The 16,974-nt window shown below is 45.1% G+C and overlaps 13 non-coding genes across 13 annotated transcripts; all 13 read left to right on the top strand.

The window, feature by feature from the left end:
- The first annotated feature begins 134 nt into the window (after positions 1-134).
- LOC141186597 (U2 spliceosomal RNA) lies at positions 135-325 on the top strand. The gene has a single exon (XR_012260860.1). It is a non-coding gene; the product is annotated as a U2 spliceosomal RNA (small nuclear RNA).
- A 1,119-nt stretch (positions 326-1,444) lies between these two features.
- Positions 1,445-1,635, top strand: LOC141191218 (U2 spliceosomal RNA). Its single transcript, XR_012265217.1, has one exon. It is a non-coding gene; the product is annotated as a U2 spliceosomal RNA (small nuclear RNA).
- Positions 1,636-2,754: 1,119 nt separating this feature from the next.
- On the top strand, positions 2,755-2,945 carry LOC141184629 (U2 spliceosomal RNA). The gene has a single exon (XR_012259366.1). It is a non-coding gene; the product is annotated as a U2 spliceosomal RNA (small nuclear RNA).
- A 1,124-nt stretch (positions 2,946-4,069) lies between these two features.
- Positions 4,070-4,260, top strand: LOC141184871 (U2 spliceosomal RNA). The gene has a single exon (XR_012259585.1). It is a non-coding gene; the product is annotated as a U2 spliceosomal RNA (small nuclear RNA).
- A 1,115-nt stretch (positions 4,261-5,375) lies between these two features.
- On the top strand, positions 5,376-5,566 carry LOC141186596 (U2 spliceosomal RNA). The gene has a single exon (XR_012260859.1). It is a non-coding gene; the product is annotated as a U2 spliceosomal RNA (small nuclear RNA).
- A 1,124-nt stretch (positions 5,567-6,690) lies between these two features.
- LOC141184836 (U2 spliceosomal RNA) lies at positions 6,691-6,881 on the top strand. The gene has a single exon (XR_012259554.1). It is a non-coding gene; the product is annotated as a U2 spliceosomal RNA (small nuclear RNA).
- Positions 6,882-8,001: 1,120 nt separating this feature from the next.
- Positions 8,002-8,192, top strand: LOC141186595 (U2 spliceosomal RNA). The gene has a single exon (XR_012260858.1). It is a non-coding gene; the product is annotated as a U2 spliceosomal RNA (small nuclear RNA).
- Positions 8,193-9,313: 1,121 nt separating this feature from the next.
- Positions 9,314-9,502, top strand: LOC141185571 (U2 spliceosomal RNA). The gene has a single exon (XR_012260222.1). It is a non-coding gene; the product is annotated as a U2 spliceosomal RNA (small nuclear RNA).
- Positions 9,503-10,621: 1,119 nt separating this feature from the next.
- LOC141186594 (U2 spliceosomal RNA) lies at positions 10,622-10,812 on the top strand. The gene has a single exon (XR_012260857.1). It is a non-coding gene; the product is annotated as a U2 spliceosomal RNA (small nuclear RNA).
- A 1,122-nt stretch (positions 10,813-11,934) lies between these two features.
- LOC141186591 (U2 spliceosomal RNA) lies at positions 11,935-12,125 on the top strand. The gene has a single exon (XR_012260855.1). It is a non-coding gene; the product is annotated as a U2 spliceosomal RNA (small nuclear RNA).
- A 1,117-nt stretch (positions 12,126-13,242) lies between these two features.
- LOC141186590 (U2 spliceosomal RNA) lies at positions 13,243-13,433 on the top strand. The gene has a single exon (XR_012260854.1). It is a non-coding gene; the product is annotated as a U2 spliceosomal RNA (small nuclear RNA).
- Positions 13,434-14,554: 1,121 nt separating this feature from the next.
- LOC141186589 (U2 spliceosomal RNA) lies at positions 14,555-14,745 on the top strand. The gene has a single exon (XR_012260853.1). It is a non-coding gene; the product is annotated as a U2 spliceosomal RNA (small nuclear RNA).
- Positions 14,746-15,865: 1,120 nt separating this feature from the next.
- On the top strand, positions 15,866-16,056 carry LOC141186588 (U2 spliceosomal RNA). Its single transcript, XR_012260852.1, has one exon. It is a non-coding gene; the product is annotated as a U2 spliceosomal RNA (small nuclear RNA).
- The last annotated feature ends 918 nt before the right edge of the window (positions 16,057-16,974 follow it).

The raw sequence follows: 16,974 nt of genomic DNA, 5'->3' as shown, positions 1-16,974 counted from the left end.
GCCGAAAAGTGCAGGCATGTGAGGGATCTAGAGGTTGACAGCATGTCTTCTTAACGGGAGTCCAGGTGGCCATCTCCACAAATGGACTTTTCAGAATCCTTGGGTGGCACCGTAGTCGGAAACCAATTCTGGTTATCGCTTCTCGGCCTTTTGGCTAAGATCAAGTGTAGTATCTGTTCTTATCAGTTTAATATCTGATACGTCCCCTATCTGGGGACCATATATTAAATGGATTTTTAGAACAGGGAGATGGAAAAAGAGCTTGCTCTGTCCACTCCACGCATTGACCTGGTATTGCAGTATCTCCAGGACCGGTGCACCCCTTCTTTAATGCAGTTTCTAAAATCAGAAAGAATTGAATTCAATGCTTTTTGTTCATTTTGCTTGTTTGTCGGATTTTGGGATGGACTCTTTGGCTTTGCTTTTCTTCTCCTCATTGGATTTTTCATGTTAAAAGTTGCAGAAGCCAGATGACAAGCTCATTTTGGTTCAACTTCAGCAACTGTGCATTGCATTGCCATGTAATGTAATGTAATGCAATGCTATCTATCTAGCTCTCCCTCTATACTTCCTTTTGGATAAACAGACATATTAGGCAAGCATTTTGGAGCTTTCACCTAAATAACTACAGGTGGTGAGATAAGCTGCACAATATAATTGACCTTTCAGTATATTGTTGCACACACACCATCTATTTAGCAAATGCCCTTGTTATCAACAGCAGCCTTTTAAACTCACCTGAGCTAACAGGTATGTGAGCTGGTTACTCTGCTGCGCTTAAAATTTCTTTTTTGGTTTGCTACAATGCCTTTTCTGAAACGTTGTCTCCCTCTGCTGGAACACTGACTTCTTTCATTTAATGCCTGCAGACTATAAAAGAGAAACCAACCCAAAAAGTTTGGTTGATTAGTCTGTGGCATTCTTTTAAACTGTTGCTTATGGCGGTCTCTGTGAGCTTCTCAGTGACATTCAGCCATCCAGGTATCCCGCCTGCAGTAGACGGAATGTGGCAATGGAACGCTGGCTTCGCGTGTCATAATAGGCTCTGAGCCTTTATATACCTGCGCACAGCAGCAGCCACCTTCAGTCTGCTGCTGGACAGCCAGCAGCAGCAGCAGCAGGAGAGGTAATTAATCAGCAACCCTCCTGCTAAGGGTAGACAGCTGCTCGTTCCACCCCCCCCCGCCTTAATTGGTTCTCCTCCCTTCCAACGGTGTTGAGGCGGGTGGGAACAGCCGGGGGTTGAGGGTACTGTGCTAAAAGAGGTGGAGTTATGCAGATCTAAAACGCGTGGATTGCAGCAGCAGCAAGCCGAAAAGTGCAGGCATGTGAGGGATCTAGAGGTTGACAGCATGTCTTCTTAACGGGAGTCCAGGTGGCCATCTCCACAAATGGACTTTTCAGAATCCTTGGGTGGCACCGTAGTCGGAAACCAATTCTGGTTATCGCTTCTCGGCCTTTTGGCTAAGATCAAGTGTAGTATCTGTTCTTATCAGTTTAATATCTGATACGTCCCCTATCTGGGGACCATATATTAAATGGATTTTTAGAGCAGGGAGATGGAAAAAGAGCTTGCTCTGTCCACTCCACGCATTGACCTGGTATTGCAGTATCTCCAGGACCGGTGCACCCCTTCTTTAATGCAGTTTCTAAAATCAGAAAGAATTGAATTCAATGCTTTTTGTTCATTTTGCTTGTTTGTCGGATTTTGGGATGGACTCTTTGGCTTTGCTTTTCTTCTCCTCATTGGATTTTTCATGTTAAAAGTTGCAGAAGCCAGATGACAAGCTCATTTTGGTTCAACTTCAGCAACTGTGCATTGCATTGCCATGTAATGTAATGTAATGCAATGCTATCTATCTAGCTCTCCCTCTATACTTCCTTTTGGATAAACAGACATATTAGGCAAGCATTTTGGAGCTTTCACCTAAATAACTACAGGTGGTGAGATAAGCTGCACAATATAATTGACCTTTCAGTATATTGTTGCACACACACCATCTATTTAGCAAATGCCCTTGTTATCAACAGCAGCCTTTTAAACTCACCTGAGCTAACAGGTATGTTAGCTGGTTACTCTGCTGCGCTTAAAATTTCTTTTTTGGTTTGCTACAATGCCTTTTCTGAAACGTTGTCTCCCTCTGCTGGAACACTGACTTCTTTCATTTAATGCCTGCAGACTATAAAAGAGAAACCAACCCAAAAAGTTTGGTTGATTAGTCTGTGGCATTCTTTTAAACTGTTGCTTATGGCGGTCTCTGTGAGCTTCTCAGTGACATTCAGCCATCCAGGTATCCCGCCTGCAGTAGACGGAATGTGGCAATGGAACGCTGGCTGCGCGTGTCATAATAGGCTCTGAGCCTTTATATACCTGCGCACAGCAGCAGCCACCTTCAGTCTGCTGCTGGACAGCCAGCAGCAGCAGCAGCAGGAGAGGTAATTAATCAGCAACCCTCCTGCTAAGGGTAGACAGCTGCTCGTTCCACCCCCCCCCGCCTTAATTGGTTCTCCTCCCTTCCAACGGTGTTGAGGCGGGTGGGAACAGCCGGGGGTTGAGGGTACTGTGCTAAAAGAGGTGGAGTTATGCAGATCTAAAACGCGTGGATTGCAGCAGCAGCAAGCCGAAAAGTGCAGGCATGTGAGGGATCTAGAGGTTGACAGCATGTCTTCTTAACGGGAGTCCAGGTGGCCATCTCCACAAATGGACTTTTCAGAATCCTTGGGTGGCACCGTAGTCGGAAACCAATTCTGGTTATCGCTTCTCGGCCTTTTGGCTAAGATCAAGTGTAGTATCTGTTCTTATCAGTTTAATATCTGATACATCCCCTATCTGGGGACCATATATTAAATGGATTTTTAGAACAGGGAGATGGAAAAAGAGCTTGCTCTGTCCACTCCACGCATTGACCTGGTATTGCAGTATCTCCAGGACCGGTGCACCCCTTCTTTAATGCAGTTTCTAAAATCAGAAAGAATTGAATTCAATGCTTTTTGTTCATTTTGCTTGTTTGTCGGATTTTGGGATGGACTCTTTGGCTTTGCTTTTCTTCTCCTCATTGGATTTTTCATGTTAAAAGTTGCAGAAGCCAGATGACAAGCTCATTTTGGTTCAACTTCAGCAACTGTGCATTGCATTGCCATGTAATGTAATGTAATGCAATGCTATCTATCTAGCTCTCCCTCTATACTTCCTTTTGGATAAACAGACATATTAGGCAAGCATTTTGGAGCTTTCACCTAAATAACTACAGGTGGTGAGATAAGCTGCACAATATAATTGACCTTTCAGTATATTGTTGCACACACACCATCTATTTAGCATATGCCCTTGTTATCAACAGCAGCCTTTTAAACTCACCTGAGCTAACAGGTATGTGAGCTGGTTACTCTGCTGCGCTTAAAATTTCTTTTTTGGTTTGCTACAATGCCTTTTCTGAAACGTTGTCTCCCTCTGCTGGAACACTGACTTCTTTCATTTAATGCCTGCAGACTATAAAAGAGAAACCAACCCAAAAAGTTTGGTTGATTAGTCTGTGGCATTCTTTTAAACTGTTGCTTATGGCGGTCTCTGTGAGCTTCTCAGTGACATTCAGCCATCCAGGTATCCCGCCTGCAGTAGACGGAATGTGGCAATGGAACGCTGGCTGCGCGTGTCATAATAGGCTCTGAGCCTTTATATACCTGCGCACAGCAGCAGCCACCTTCAGTCTGCTGCTGGACAGCCAGCAGCAGCAGCAGCAGGAGAGGTAATTAATCAGCAACCCTCCTGCTAAGGGTAGACAGCTGCTCGTTCCACCCCCCCCCCCCCCGCCTTAATTGGTTCTCCTCCCTTCCAACGGTGTTGAGGCGGGTGGGAACAGCCGGGGGTTGAGGGTACTGTGCTAAAAGAGGTGGAGTTATGCAGATCTAAAACGCGTGGATTGCAGCAGCAGCAAGCCGAAAAGTGCAGGCATGTGAGGGATCTAGAGGTTGACAGCATGTCTTCTTAACGGGAGTCCAGGTGGCCATCTCCACAAATGGACTTTTCAGAATCCTTGGGTGGCACCGTAGTCGGAAACCAATTCTGGTTATCGCTTCTCGGCCTTTTGGCTAAGATCAAGTGTAGTATCTGTTCTTATCAGTTTAATATCTGATACGTCCCCTATCTGGGGACCATATATTAAATGGATTTTTAGAACAGGGAGATGGAAAAAGAGCTTGCTCTGTCCACTCCACGCATTGACCTGGTATTGCAGTATCTCCAGGACCGGTGGACCCCTTCTTTAATGCAGTTTCTAAAATCAGAAAGAATTGAATTCAATGCTTTTTGTTCATTTTGCTTGTTTGTCGGATTTTGGGATGGACTCTTTGGCTTTGCTTTTCTTCTAATCATTGGATTTTTCATGTTAAAAGTTGCAGAAGCCAGATGACAAGCTCATTTTGGTTCAACTTCAGCAACTGTGCATTGCATTGCCATGTAATGTAATGTAATGCAATGCTATCTATCTAGCTCTCCCTCTATACTTCCTTTTGGATAAACAGACATATTAGGCAAGCATTTTGGAGCTTTCACCTAAATAACTACAGGTGGTGAGATAAGCTGCACAATATAATTGACCTTTCAGTATATTGTTGCACACACACCATCTATTTAGCAAATGCCCTTGTTATCAACAGCAGCCTTTTAAACTCACCTGAGCTAACAGGTATGTGAGCTGGTTACTCTGCTGCGCTTAAAATTTCTTTTTTGGTTTGCTACAATGCCTTTTCTGAAACGTTGTCTCCCTCTGCTGGAACACTGACTTCTTTCATTTAATGCCTGCAGACTATAAAAGAGAAACCAACCCAAAAAGTTTGGTTGATTAGTCTGTGGCATTCTTTTAAACTGTTGCTTATGGCGGTCTCTGTGAGCTTCTCAGTGACAATCAGCCATCCAGGTATCCCGCCTGCAGTAGACGGAATGTGGCAATGGAACGCTGGCTGCGCGTGTCATAATAGGCTCTGAGCCTTTATATACCTGCGCACAGCAGCAGCCACCTTCAGTCTGCTGCTGGACAGCCAGCAGCAGCAGGAGAGGTAATTAATCAGCAACCCTCCTGCTAAGGGTAGACAGCTGCTCGTTCCACCCCCCCCCCCGCCTTAATTGGTTCTCCTCCCTTCCAACGGTGTTGAGGCGGGTGGGAACAGCCGGGGGTTGAGGGTACTGTGCTAAAAGAGGTGGAGTTATGCAGATCTAAAACGCGTGGATTGCAGCAGCAGCAAGCCGAAAAGTGCAGGCATGTGAGGGATCTAGAGGTTGACAGAATGTCTTCTTAACGGGAGTCCAGGTGGCCATCTCCACAAATGGACTTTTCAGAATCCTTGGGTGGCACCGTAGTCGGAAACCAATTCTGGTTATCGCTTCTCGGCCTTTTGGCTAAGATCAAGTGTAGTATCTGTTCTTATCAGTTTAATATCTGATACGTCCCCTATCTGGGGACCATATATTAAATGGATTTTTAGAACAGGGAGATGGAAAAAGAGCTTGCTCTGTCCACTCCACGCATTGACCTGGTATTGCAGTATCTCCAGGACCGGTGCACCCCTTCTTTAATGCAGTTTCTAAAATCAGAAAGAATTGAATTCAATGCTTTTTGTTCATTTTGCTTGTTTGTCGGATTTTGGGATGGACTCTTTGGCTTTGCTTTTCTTCTCCTCATTGGATTTTTCATGTTAAAAGTTGCAGAAGCCAGATGACAAGCTCATTTTGGTTCAACTTCAGCAACTGTGCATTGCATTGCCATGTAATGTAATGTAATGCAATGCTATCTATCTAGCTCTCCCTCTATACTTCCTTTTGGATAAACAGACATATTAGGCAAGCATTTTGGAGCTTTCACCTAAATAACTACAGGTGGTGAGATAAGCTGCACAATATAATTGACCTTTCAGTATATTGTTGCACACACACCATCTATTTAGCAAATGCCCTTGTTATCAACAGCAGCCTTTTAAACTCACCTGAGCTAACAGGTATGTGAGCTGGTTACTCTGCTGCGCTTAAAATTTCTTTTTTGGTTTGCTACAATGCCTTTTCTGAAACGTTGTCTCCCTCTGCTGGAACACTGACTTCTTTCATTTAATGCCTGCAGACTATAAAAGAGAAACCAACCCAAAAAGTTTGGTTGATTAGTCTGTGGCATTCTTTTAAACTGTTGCTTATGGCGGTCTCTGTGAGCTTCTCAGTGACATTCAGCCATCCAGGTATCCCGCCTGCAGTAGACGGAATGTGGCAATGGAACGCTGGCTGCGCGTGTCATAATAGGCTCTGAGCCTTTATATACCTGCGCACAGCAGCAGCCACCTTCAGTCTGCTGCTGGACAGCCAGCAGCAGCAGCAGCAGGAGAGGTAATTAATCAGCAACCCTCCTGCTAAGGGTAGACAGCTGCTCGTTCCACCCCCCCCCCCCCCGCCTTAATTGGTTCTTCTCCCTTCCAACGGTGTTGAGGCGGGTGGGAACAGCCGGGGGTTGAGGGTACTGTGCTAAAAGAGGTGGAGTTATGCAGATCTAAAATGCGTGGATTGCAGCAGCAGCAAGCCGAAAAGTGCAGGCATGTGAGGGATCTAGAGGTTGACAGCATGTCTTCTTAACGGGAGTCCAGGTGGCCATCTCCACAAATGGACTTTTCAGAATCCTTGGGTGGCACCGTAGTCGGAAACCAATTCTGGTTATCGCTTCTCGGCCTTTTGGCTAAGATCAAGTGTAGTATCTGTTCTTATCAGTTTAATATCTGATACGTCCCCTATCTGGGGACCATATATTAAATGGATTTTTAGAACAGGGAGATGGAAAAAGAGCTTGCTATGTCCACTCCACGCATTGACCTGGTATTGCAGTATCTCCAGGACCGGTGCACCCCTTCTTTAATGCAGTTTCTAAAATCAGAAAGAATTGAATTCAATGCTTTTTGTTCATTTTGCTTGTTTGTCGGATTTTGGGATGGACTCTTTGGCTTTGCTTTTCTTCTCCTCATTGGATTTTTCATGTTAAAAGTTGCAGAAGCCAGATGACAAGCTCATTTTGGTTCAACTTCAGCAACTGTGCATTGCATTGCCATGTAATGTAATGTAATGCAATGCTATCTATCTAGCTCTCCCTCTATACTTCCTTTTGGATAAACAGACATATTAGGCAAGCATTTTGGAGCTTTCACCTAAATAACTACAGGTGGTGAGATAAGCTGCACAATATAATTGACCTTTCAGTATATTGTTGCACACACACCATCTATTTAGCAAATGCCCTTGTTATCAACAGCAGCCTTTTAAACTCACCTGAGCTAACAGGTATGTGAGCTGGTTACTCTGCTGCGCTTAAAATTTCTTTTTTGGTTTGCTACAATGCCTTTTCTGAAACGTTGTCTCCCTCTGCTGGAACACTGACTTCTTTCATTTAATGCCTGCAGACTATAAAAGAGAAACCAACCCAAAAAGTTTGGTTGATTAGTCTGTGGCATTCTTTTAAACTGTTGCTTATGGCGGTCTCTGTGAGCTTCTCAGTGACATTCAGCCATCCAGGTATCCCGCCTGCAGTAGACGGAATGTGGCAATGGAACGCTGGCTGCGCGTGTCATAATAGGCTCTGAGCCTTTATATACCTGCGCACAGCAGCAGCCACCTTCAGTCTGCTGCTGGACAGCCAGCAGCAGCAGCAGCAGGAGAGGTAATTAATCAGCAACCCTCCTGCTAAGGGTAGACAGCTGCTCGTTCCACCCCCCCGCCGCCTTAATTGGTTCTCCTCCCTTCCAACGGTGTTGAGGCGGGTGGGAACAGCCGGGGGTTGAGGGTACTGTGCTAAAAGAGGTGGAGTTATGCAGATCTAAAACGCGTGGATTGCAGCAGCAGCAAGCCGAAAAGTGCAGGCATGTGAGGGATCTAGAGGTTGACAGCATGTCTTCTTAACGGGAGTCCAGATGGCCATCTCCACAAATGGACTTTACAGAATCCTTGGGTGGCACCGTAGTCGGAAACCAATTCTGGTTATCGCTTCTCGGCCTTTTGGCTAAGATCAAGTGTAGTATCTGTTCTTATCAGTTTAATATCTGATACGTCCCCTATCTGGGGACCATATATTAAATGGATTTTTAGAACAGGGAGATGGAAAAAGAGCTTGCTCTGTCCACTCCACGCATTGACCTGGTATTGCAGTATCTCCAGGACCGGTGCACCCCTTCTTTAATGCAGTTTCTAAAATCAGAAAGAATTGAATTCAATGCTTTTTGTTCATTTTGCTTGTTTGTCGGATTTTGGGATGGACTCTTTGGCTTTGCTTTTCTTCTCCTCATTGGATTTTTCATGTTAAAAGTTGCAGAAGCCAGATGACAAGCTCATTTTGGTTCAACTTCAGCAACTGTGCATTGCATTGCCATGTAATGTAATGTAATGCAATGCTATCTATCTAGCTCTCCCTCTATACTTCCTTTTGGATAAACAGACATATTAGGCAAGCATTTTGGAGCTTTCACCTAAATAACCACAGGTGGTGAGATAAGCTGCACAATATAATTGACCTTTCAGTATATTGTTGCACACACACCATCTATTTAGCAAATGCCCTTGTTATCAACAGCAGCCTTTTAAACTCACCTGAGCTAACAGGTATGTGAGCTGGTTACTCTGCTGCGCTTAAAATTTCTTTTTTGGTTTGCTACAATGCCTTTTCTGAAACGTTGTCTCCCTCTGCTGGAACACTGACTTCTTTCATTTAATGCCTGCAGACTATAAAAGAGAAACCAACCCAAAAAGTTTGGTTGATTAGTCTGTGGCATTCTTTTAAACTGTTGCTTATGGCGGTCTCTGTGAGCTTCTCAGTGACATTCAGCCATCCAGGTATCCCGCCTGCAGTAGACGGAATGTGGCAATGGAACGCTGGCTGCGCGTGTCATAATAGGCTCTGAGCCTTTATATACCTGCGCACAGCAGCAGCCACCTTCAGTCTGCTGCTGGACAGCCAGCAGCAGCAGCAGCAGGAGAGGTAATTAATCAGCAACCCTCCTGCTAAGGGTAGACAGCTGCTCGTTCCACCCCCCCCCCCGCCTTAATTGGTTCTCCTCCCTTCCAACGGTGTTGAGGCGGGTGGGAACAGCCGGGGGTTGAGGGTACTGTGCTAAAAGAGGTGGAGTTATGCAGATCTAAAACGCGTGGATTGCAGCAGCAGCAAGCCGAAAAGTGCAGGCATGTGAGGGATCTAGAGGTTGACAGCATGTCTTCTTAACGGGAGTCCAGGTGGCCATCTCCACAAATGGACTTTTCAGAATCCTTGGGTGGCACCGTAGTCGGAAACCAATTCTGGTTATCGCTTCTCGGCCTTTTGGCTAAGATCAAGTAGTATCTGTTCTTATCAGTTTAATATCTGATACGTCCCCTATCTGGGGACCATATATTAAATGGATTTTTAGAACAGGGAGATGGAAAAAGAGCTTGCTCTGTCCACTCCACGCATTGACCTGGTATTGCAGTATCTCCAGGACCGGTGCACCCCTTCTTTAATGCAGTTTCTAAAATCAGAAAGAATTGAATTCAATGCTTTTTGTTCATTTTGCTTGTTTGTCGGATTTTGGGATGGACTCTTTGGCTTTGCTTTTCTTCTCCTCATTGGATTTTTCATGTTAAAAGTTGCAGAAGCCAGATGACAAGCTCATTTTGGTTCAACTTAAGCAACTGTGCATTGCATTGCCATGTAATGTAATGTAATGCAATGCTATCTATCTAGCTCTCCCTCTATACTTCCTTTTGGATAAACAGACATATTAGGCAAGCATTTTGGAGCTTTCACCTAAATAACTACAGGTGGTGAGATAAGCTGCACAATATAATTGACCTTTCAGTATATTGTTGCACACACACCATCTATTTAGCAAATGCCCTTGTTATCAACAGCAGCCTTTTAAACTCACCTGAGCTAACAGGTATGTGAGCTGGTTACTCTGCTGCGCTTAAAATTTCTTTTTTGGTTTGCTACAATGCCTTTTCTGAAACGTTGTCTCCCTCTGCTGGAACACTGACTTCTTTCATTTAATGCCTGCAGACTATAAAAGAGAAACCAACCCAAAAAGTTTGGTTGATTAGTCTGTGGCATTCTTTTAAACTGTTGCTTATGGCGGTCTCTGTGAGCTTCTCAGTGACATTCAGCCATCCAGGTATCCCGCCTGCAGTAGACGGAATGTGGCAATGGAACGCTGGCTGCGCGTGTCATAATAGGCTCTGAGCCTTTATATACCTGCGCACAGCAGCAGCCACCTTCAGTCTGCTGCTGGACAGCCAGCAGCAGCAACAGCAGGAGAGGTAATTAATCAGCAACCCTCCTGCTAAGGGTAGACAGCTGCTCGTTCCACCCCCCCCCGCCTTAATTGGTTCTCCTCCCTTCCAACGGTGTTGAGGCGGGTGGGAACAGCCGGGGGTTGAGGGTACTGTGCTAAAAGAGGTGGAGTTATGCAGATCTAAAACGCGTGGATTGCAGCAGCAGCAAGCCGAAAAGTGCAGGCATGTGAGGGATCTAGAGGTTGACAGCATGTCTTCTTAACGGGAGTCCAGGTGGCCATCTCCACAAATGGACTTTTCAGAATCCTTGGGTGGCACCGTAGTCGGAAACCAATTCTGGTTATCGCTTCTCGGCCTTTTGGCTAAGATCAAGTGTAGTATCTGTTCTTATCAGTTTAATATCTGATACGTCCCCTATCTGGGGACCATATATTAAATGGATTTTTAGAACAGGGAGATGGAAAAAGAGCTTGCTCTGTCCACTCCACGCATTGACCTGGTATTGCAGTATCTCCAGGACCGGTGCACCCCTTCTTTAATGCAGTTTCTAAAATCAGAAAGAATTGAATTCAATGCTTTTTGTTCATTTTGCTTGTTTGTCGGATTTTGGGATGGACTCTTTGGCTTTGCTTTTCTTCTCCTCATTGGATTTTTCATGTTAAAAGTTGCAGAAGCCAGATGACAAGCTCATTTTGGTTCAACTTCAGCAACTGTGCATTGCATTGCCATGTAATGTAATGTAATGCAATGCTATCTATCTAGCTCTCCCTCTATACTTCCTTTTGGATAAACAGACATATTAGGCAAGCATTTTGGAGCTTTCACCTAAATAACTACAGGTGGTGAGATAAGCTGCACAATATAATTGACCTTTCAGTATATTGTTGCACACACACCATCTATTTAGCAAATGCCCTTGTTATCAACAGCAGCCTTTTAAACTCACCTGAGCTAACAGGTATGTGAGCTGGTTACTCTGCTGCACTTAAAATTTCTTTTTTGGTTTGCTACAATGCCTTTTCTGAAACGTTGTCTCCCTCTGCTGGAACACTGACTTCTTTCATTTAATGCCTGCAGACTATAAAAGAGAAACCAACCCAAAAAGTTTGGTTGATTAGTCTGTGGCATTCTTTTAAACTGTTGCTTATGGCGGTCTCTGTGAGCTTCTCAGTGACATTCAGCCATCCAGGTATCCCGCCTGCAGTAGACGGAATGTGGCAATGGAACGCTGGCTGCGCGTGTCATAATAGGCTCTGAGCCTTTATATACCTGCGCACAGCAGCAGCCACCTTCAGTCTGCTGCTGGACAGCCAGCAGCAGCAGCAGCAGGAGAGGTAATTAATCAGCAACCCTCCTGCTAAGGGTAGACAGCTGCTCGTTCCACCCCCCCCCCCCGCCTTAATTGGTTCTCCTCCCTTCCAACGGTGTTGAGGCGGGTGGGAACAGCCGGGGGTTGAGGGTACTGTGCTAAAAGAGGTGGAGTTATGCAGATCTAAAACGCGTGGATTGCAGCAGCAGCAAGCCGAAAAGTGCAGGCATGTGAGGGATCTAGAGGTTGACAGCATGTCTTCTTAACGGGAGTCCAGGTGGCCATCTCCACAAATGGACTTTTCAGAATCCTTGGGTGGCACCGTAGTCGGAAACCAATTCTGGTTATCGCTTCTCGGCCTTTTGGCTAAGATCAAGTGTAGTATCTGTTCTTATCAGTTTAATATCTGATACGTCCCCTATCTGGGGACCATATATTAAATGGATTTTTAGAACAGGGAGATGGAAAAAGAGCTTGCTCTGTCCACTCCACGCATTGACCTGGTATTGCAGTATCTCCAGGACCGGTGCACCCCTTCTTTAATGCAGTTTCTAAAATCAGAAAGAATTGAATTCAATGCTTTTTGTTCATTTTGCTTGTTTGTCGGATTTTGGGATGGACTCTTTGGCTTTGCTTTTCTTCTCCTCATTGGATTTTTCATGTTAAAAGTTGCAGAAGCCAGATGACAAGCTCATTTTGGTTCAACTTCAGCAACTGTGCATTGCATTGCCATGTAATGTAATGTAATGCAATGCTATCTATCTAGCTCTCCCTCTATACTTCCTTTTGGATAAACAGACATATTAGGCAAGCATTTTGGAGCTTTCACCTAAATAACTACAGGTGGTGAGATAAGCTGCACAATATAATTGACCTTTCAGTATATTGTTGCACACACACCATCTATTTAGCAAATGCCCTTGTTATCAACAGCAGCCTTTTAAACTCACCTGAGCTAACAGGTATGTGAGCTGGTTACTCTGCTGCGCTTAAAATTTCTTTTTTGGTTTGCTACAATGCCTTTTCTGAAACGTTGTCTCCCTCTGCTGGAACACTGACTTCTTTCATTTAATGCCTGCAGACTATAAAAGAGAAACCAACCCAAAAAGTTTGGTTGATTAGTCTGTGGCATTCTTTTAAACTGTTGCTTATGGCGGTCTCTGTGAGCTTCTCAGTGACATTCAGCCATCCAGGTATCCCGCCTGCAGTAGACGGAATGTGGCAATGGAACGCTGGCTGCGCGTGTCATAATAGGCTCTGAGCCTTTATATACCTGCGCACAGCAGCAGCCACCTTCAGTCTGCTGCTGGACAGCCAGCAGCAGCAGGAGAGGTAATTAATCAGCAACCCTCCTGCTAAGGGTAGACAGCTGCTCGTTCCACCCCCCCCCCCCCGCCTTAATTGGTTCTCCTCCCTTCCAACGGTGTTGAGGCGGGTGGGAACAGCCGGGGATTGAGGGTACTGTGCTAAAAGAGGTGGAGTTATGCAGATCTAAAACGCGTGGATTGCAGCAGCAGCAAGCCGAAAAGTGCAGGCATGTGAGGGATCTAGAGGTTGACAGCATGTCTTCTTAACGGGAGTCCAGGTGGCCATCTCCACAAATGGACTTTTCAGAATCCTTGGGTGGCACCGTAGTCGGAAACCAATTCTGGTTATCGCTTCTCGGCCTTTTGGCTAAGATCAAGTGTAGTATCTGTTCTTATCAGTTTAATATCTGATACGTCCCCTATCTGGGGACCATATATTAAATGGATTTTTAGAACAGGGAGATGGAAAAAGAGCTTGCTCTGTCCACTCCACGCATTGACCTGGTATTGCAGTATCTCCAGGACCGGTGCACCCCTTCTTTAATGCAGTTTCTAAAATCAGAAAGAATTGAATTCAATGCTTTTTGTTCATTTTGCTTGTTTGTCGGATTTTGGGATGGACTCTTTGGCTTTGCTTTTCTTCTCCTCATTGGATTTTTCATGTTAAAAGTTGCAGAAGCCAGATGACAAGCTCATTTTGGTTCAACTTCAGCAACTGTGCATTGCATTGCCATGTAATGTAATGTAATGCAATGCTATCTATCTAGCTCTCCCTCTATACTTCCTTTTGGATAAACAGACATATTAGGCAAGCATTTTGGAGCTTTCACCTAAATAACTACAGGTGGTGAGATAAGCTGCACAATATAATTGACCTTTCAGTATATTGTTGCACACACACCATCTATTTAGCAAATGCCCTTGTTATCAACAGCAGCCTTTTAAACTCACCTGAGCTAACAGGTATGTGAGCTGGTTACTCTGCTGCGCTTAAAATTTCTTTTTTGGTTTGCTACAATGCCTTTTCTGAAACGTTGTCTTCCTCTGCTGGAACACTGACTTCTTTCATTTAATGCCTGCAGACTATAAAAGAGAAACCAACCCAAAAAGTTTGGTTGATTAGTCTGTGGCATTCTTTTAAACTGTTGCTTATGGCGGTCTCTGTGAGCTTCTCAGTGACATTCAGCCATCCAGGTATCCCGCCTGCAGTAGACGGAATGCGGCAATGGAACGCTGGCTGCGCGTGTCATAATAGGCTCTGAGCCTTTATATACCTGTGCACAGCAGCAGCCACCTTCAGTCTGCTGCTGGACAGCCAGCAGCAGCAGCAGCAGGAGAGGTAATTAATCAGCAACCCTCCTGCTAAGGGTAGACAGCTGCTCGTTCCACCCCCCCCCCCGCCTTAATTGGTTCTCCTCCCTTCCAACGGTGTTGAGGCGGGTGGGAACAGCCGGGGGTTGAGGGTACTGTGCTAAAAGAGGTGGAGTTATGCAGATCTAAAACGCGTGGATTGCAGCAGCAGCAAGCCGAAAAGTGCAGGCATGTGAGGGATCTAGAGGTTGACAGCATGTCTTCTTAACGGGAGTCCAGGTGGCCATCTCCACAAATGGACTTTTCAGAATCCTTGGGTGGCACCGTAGTCGGAAACCAATTCTGGTTATCGCTTCTCGGCCTTTTGGCTAAGATCAAGTGTAGTATCTGTTCTTATCAGTTTAATATCTGATACGTCCCCTATCTGGGGACCATATATTAAATGGATTTTTAGAACAGGGAGATGGAAAAAGAGCTTGCTCTGTCCACTCCACGCATTGACCTGGTATTGCAGTATCTCCAGGACCGGTGCACCCCTTCTTTAATGCAGTTTCTAAAATCAGAAAGAATTGAATTCAATGCTTTTTGTTCATTTTGCTTGTTTGTCGGATTTTGGGATGGACTCTTTGGCTTTGCTTTTCTTCTCCTCATTGGATTTTTCATGTTAAAAGTTGCAGAAGCCAGATGACAAGCTCATTTTGGTTCAACTTCAGCAACTGTGCATTGCATTGCCATGTAATGTAATGTAATGCAATGCTATCTATCTAGCTCTCCCTCTATACTTCCTTTTGGATAAACAGACATATTAGGCAAGCATTTTGGAGCTTTCACCTAAATAACTACAGGTGGTGAGATAAGCTGCACAATATAATTGACCTTTCAGTATATTGTTGCACACACACCATCTATTTAGCAAATGCCCTTGTTATCAACAGCAGCCTTTTAAACTCACCTGAGCTAACAGGTATGTGAGCTGGTTACTCTGCTGCGCTTAAAATTTCTTTTTTGGTTTGCTACAATGCCTTTTCTGAAACGTTGTCTCCCTCTGCTGGAACACTGACTTCTTTCATTTAATGCCTGCAGACTATAAAAGAGAAACCAACCCAAAAAGTTTGGTTGATTAGTCTGTGGCATTCTTTTAAACTGTTGCTTATGGCGGTCTCTGTGAGCTTCTCAGTGACATTCAGCCATCCAGGTATCCCGCCTGCAGTAGACGGAATGTGGCAATGGAACGCTGGCTGCGCGTGTCATAATAGGCTCTGAGCCTTTATATACCTGCGCACAGCAGCAGCCACCTTCAGTCTGCTGCTGGACAGCCAGCAGCAGCAGCAGCAGGAGAGGTAATTAATCAGCAACCCTCCTGCTAAGGGTAGACAGCTGCTCGTTCCACCCCCCCCCCGCCTTAATTGGTTCTCCTCCCTTCCAACGGTGTTGAGGCGGGTGGGAACAGCCGGGGGTTGAGGGTACTGTGCTAAAAGAGGTGGAGTTATGCAGATCTAAAACGCGTGGATTGCAGCAGCAGCAAGCCGAAAAGTGCAGGCATGTGAGGGATCTAGAGGTTGACAGCATGTCTTCTTAACGGGAGTCCAGGTGGCCATCTCCACAAATGGACTTTTCAGAATCCTTGGGTGGCACCGTAGTCGGAAACCAATTCTGGTTATCGCTTCTCGGCCTTTTGGCTAAGATCAAGTGTAGTATCTGTTCTTATCAGTTTAATATCTGATACGTCCCCTATCTGGGGACCATATATTAAATGGATTTTTAGAACAGGGAGATGGAAAAAGAGCTTGCTCTGTCCACTCCACGCATTGACCTGGTATTGCAGTATCTCCAGGACCGGTGCACCCCTTCTTTAATGCAGTTTCTAAAATCAGAAAGAATTGAATTCAATGCTTTTTGTTCATTTTGCTTGTTTGTCGGATTTTGGGATGGACTCTTTGGCTTTGCTTTTCTTCTCCTCATTGCATTTTTCATGTTAAAAGTTGCAGAAGCCAGATGACAAGCTCATTTTGGTTCAACTTCAGCAACTGTGCATTGCATTGCCATGTAATGTAATGTAATGCAATGCTATCTATCTAGCTCTCCCTCTATACTTCCTTTTGGATAAACAGACATATTAGGCAAGCATTTTGGAGCTTTCACCTAAATAACTACAGGTGGTGAGATAAGCTGCACAATATAATTGACCTTTCAGTATATTGTTGCACACACACCATCTATTTAGCAAATGCCCTTGTTATCAACAGCAGCCTTTTAAACTCACCTGAGCTAACAGGTATGTGAGCTGGTTACTCTGCTGCGCTTAAAATTTCTTTTTTGGTTTGCTACAATGCCTTTTCTGAAACGTTGTCTCCCTCTGCTGGAACACTGACTTCTTTCATTTAATGCCTGCAGACTATAAAAGAGAAACCAACCCAAAAAGTTTGGTTGATTAGTCTGTGGCATTCTTTTAAACTGTTGCTTATGGCGGTCTCTGTGAGCTTCTCAGTGACATTCAGCCATCCAGGTATCCTGCCTGCAGTAGACGGAATGTGGCAATGGAACGCTGGCTGCGCGTGTCATAATAGGCTCTGAGCCTTTATATACCTGCGCACAGCAGCAGCCACCTTCAGTCTGCTGCTGGACAGCCAGCAGCAGCAGCAGCAGGAGAGGTAATTAATCAGCAACCCTCCTGCTAAGGGTAGACAGCTGCTCGTTCCACCCCCCCCCCCGCCTTAATTGGTTCTCCTCCCTTCCAACGGTGTTGAGGCGGGTGGGAACAGCCGGGG

This window comes from Phyllobates terribilis, unplaced genomic scaffold (genome assembly GCF_046119375.1).
Source record: "Phyllobates terribilis strain yellow unplaced genomic scaffold, ASM4611937v1 Scaffold_40__1_contigs__length_11209783, whole genome shotgun sequence".
Lineage (NCBI taxonomy): Eukaryota > Metazoa > Chordata > Amphibia > Anura > Dendrobatidae > Phyllobates > Phyllobates terribilis.
The sequence above is the reverse complement of the archived record's forward strand: the minus strand, read 5'-3'. Positions and strand labels throughout refer to the sequence as shown.